The following is a 3531-nucleotide window of genomic DNA, read 5'->3' on the forward strand; positions in this document are numbered from 1 at the left end:
CCTCACAGTATACCGTGAAGTATACCGCATAGCACATGTTCTCCCCATTCAATTTCAGCTTTAAATATAATTGTGTTAACAGTAGTTATATGTAGAGAGGAGTTCTAGGAATTCACAAGGATTCACAGGGAACTTCCACTTTTCACCATATACTCCCTGTCTCCTTGGAATGTTTTCAACTTTGAGTTTTTTATTTTTAACTTTGAGCTTTTTATAACATATTATAAAACTAGTAAATAAAAAAATTATAATCATTTGGAGAAACATTGGAGAAAATGCTCCCTCTAATTTGTGTCTTTTTGGGATGGTATGTCAGGGCCCGAAATAAATGTTTTGCCATCAGATTTTTATAGAAGGAACTTTTACCCGTGGTGTCTCTGTGACAGCTGTGTTGGAAGGGATTGTTTAACATGCCATCCCATGACCACTACTGGCAATAGCTTGCTTGCTTTTTTTTTTCAATTAATAGAAAAATTAGATTGTTAGAATCTAATGCAATTCAATTCTGAAAACTCAGGAAAGAATAAAAACAAAAATGAAATTCACCATAATTTAATCACTCAGAGATTATCACTAATGATATTTTAGCACATTTCTTTCCTAATGTCTTTCTAAAAATAGGGTCAAATTCTACATGTTAATTTACAACCTGTACTTGAATCTCAGTATATGTCAGGCACGTTTCTATGGCAATAAATACAGACATTTTGTATGGGTGTATCATCATTTAAGTTAACCAGTTACTTTTTTTAAATACAGATTTTTATTTAGAAACTGTTTGAAGTAAGAAAAAAACTCAAGAAAGACCAAGTGGAAAATTCGGTTTCCAATATAATGGAATTTTAGGTCAACAGAAGTCTAAAAGGCCACAAAAGAGAAATAGCACCACTGTCATTTGAACAGTGACTAGTTATTTGCATTTTGGGGGCATGGTTCATCACAGAATCTGGGTTTTCTTCTACATTCCACACAGAGCATGCACTATCCAACAATTTTATCATAAAATACCTGCTTTCTACACACATTTTAGGACAAGCTACAGCTAGAAACAAATCAATACAAATACATCAGGGGCTTATCAATCTCAGTAAATGGGTGACACATTTTGCAGAATTCTGTCAAAGGACTGAATATACTGTGGGCAAAAGGCAAATAAAGGAGAGTTAAGGAATGGTGTATTTTAAATCTTAATAACTAAATCAGTCAGAGTACCGTATTTTCTGCAAACGAAAATGAATATTTAGCAATACGGTAACGAATTTATCTTCAAAGAGATCAGTGCACTGGCAGAGTATTCCAATAGCAGTGAAGAGCTGTTGCCAGCAGGTACCGAAAAGCCTTGCAAATGCAAAGTGGCAGTGACCTTCAATGGTCACTGTCTTTGCCAGAGGTCCAGGAAGACCTTTGCAGCATGAGCACCCACCTATTGTATTTCCACTCTAAGTAGTAAACTCTAAAGAACCAAAGAGGAGTCCCCAGAGGGCAAGGGGAGCAGAGAGGAGAAACATGTTAAATGTAAACGTAAAAGACTGTAAAATGGGGCACGACCCCTTTTCAAATCCCAGAGGTGAGGGGCAAGTGCACAAAAGTAGTTGCTAGATTAAAAAAACTAGACATACCTCATTTCCCCAAAAAACACACTCCACAGAAATTCAGGGGTTAATTGGAAAAATGATCAGAGAAATGATCAATGAAAATCAAGCTGTTTAACTCAAATATCTCAGGGTTGAAACACACCCTGTAGTCATCCAGGCAACAAGGCCTCTGCCTTCGAGCAGGGATACAACTGGTCAGTGACACCAAATGGCTTTACAGAGCAACCTGCCTTTTGGGTCAATATCTAGGAATCAAGCAGGCCCACAAAGCCTTGTGAACAGCAGGTTCCAATGGCTCCCTTCCCAAACACAATGGCAAACACATAAAATCTGTCATATTACTCTTTTTTTTTTGCATGGGCAGGCACCGGGAATCGAAGCCGGGTCTCGGGCATGGCAGGTGAGAACTCTGCCTGCTGAGCCACCGTGGGTCGCAGGTCATATTACACTTTATATTTGGAAATATGGAAGCGTATTTTAAATACTTGTCAAGCATTTATTTAGTAAAATGTTCTTTGCTAAGATTTCACATTAGCTTAAAATTCAATTCAGTCTTTCCTTTCTTGTCTGTGGTCTCCACTTCAACGTGTTACATAAAAACACCTTCTCCCAGGGTAGCCTCTAGTTCCCCAGGCAAGCCAACCAGACGCCAACCAGACATCAATAGGCTCTGCTACAAGGTAAAAGCTCCTGCCTCCCACTTACCGGAAAAGGAGTGAAACTTCTGCAAGGTGCACTTTTTAAGAAAACGTCCTTTTTGCTTATGAAAAGAGCCAGTGAGTCCTCTAAGAATAATAAAAGGGAGTATTTTGCAGTTAAGCACATGATTTGGAGTGAAGAATTCAGATGTTGCACTGCTGGTTCAGGTTCTTAATATTCCTTGTCCTCCGGTGGGCCCCATTGATCAGATATCACAACCTTCCTCTGGGGCATAGAGAATGGCCACAGTCCTCTGCACATAGGGTCTTCTCTCCCTTGGTTCTCCTGACAAGTCAATTCAATGTTCCTTAGTTTTCCAAAGGAGAACACTCTCTCCTTCTCCAAGACTTGGAAGGTAAGTTTCAATATGTGGACCTGCTGCTCCGCCATCCCCCATGCCCACACCAGGATACTTTCCCCGCCAGCCCTGGGCCAGCCTTGGGAGCTGCAGTAGTGCTTTGTGTTGAAATGGGCCTCTGCAGAGCTGCCCTGCTAGAGCTAAGAGGTCTCTTAGGTTTCTATTTGGAGCTGGAGCAGCAAGGCAGGGAGCCACTCTCCTTCTTGACCTCATCTAGCAGCTCCAGGAGCATAGTCTTTTCCACGATAGTTTGCACCAAAAACTCCTTCACCCACTGAACCAATTCAGTATTGTCCTGAAACATCCCTTTCCCTACTTTGTTCACAGGAATTATTTTGCCAACACCTATTCTCTTAAAACCTGCTTGTGGTGTTTTGAAGTCTTGGACGTATTCATGATCTAATGGAGCTTGGAAGTTCACTTTCTTCAAGGCAATGGAGCCAGGGAACGGCATGCCCATAAACTGACAACAGGCCACCCCTGAGGACCACTGTACAGTCTTTGTCAAATTTAACTGCAGAGTCTAGTGGATCCACGCCAGCATGTCATATCAACTTAGCTTATCACTGGTCACTGATGTTGAGCGTACGTTCACTGCCATCTTCAGCTGTCCGCGGGACAGCATCCACTGCTGGGGTCCAGCTGCCCTCCCGCGCAGTGGCCTCACACACAACCACCCCGCACACCCATTACCCATCGATGTAAAGGCTTGTCCTAGCCCCTAACCAGTTCCTTCTTGGGGGAAGGGTAGATTGTAAGTCTCACTGTATAATTAACTTTTAATCTAAATTTTTATGAAACTTTACGTGTTTGTCACGTAATTTTTACCTGATTCTTCAATATTCAACAACTAACACTGATTCTTGCTCATCACAAAAT

General features: G+C 41.1%; 1 pseudogene; it reads right to left on the reverse strand.

Moving 5' to 3' along the window:
- Positions 1 to 2656: 2656 nt before the first annotated feature.
- On the reverse strand, positions 2657 to 3253 carry LOC143645269 (microtubule-associated protein RP/EB family member 1 pseudogene; annotated as a pseudogene).
- Positions 3254 to 3531: the final 278 nt, after the last annotated feature.

Source organism: Tamandua tetradactyla, chromosome 8 (genome assembly GCF_023851605.1).
Source record: "Tamandua tetradactyla isolate mTamTet1 chromosome 8, mTamTet1.pri, whole genome shotgun sequence".
Lineage (NCBI taxonomy): Eukaryota > Metazoa > Chordata > Mammalia > Pilosa > Myrmecophagidae > Tamandua > Tamandua tetradactyla.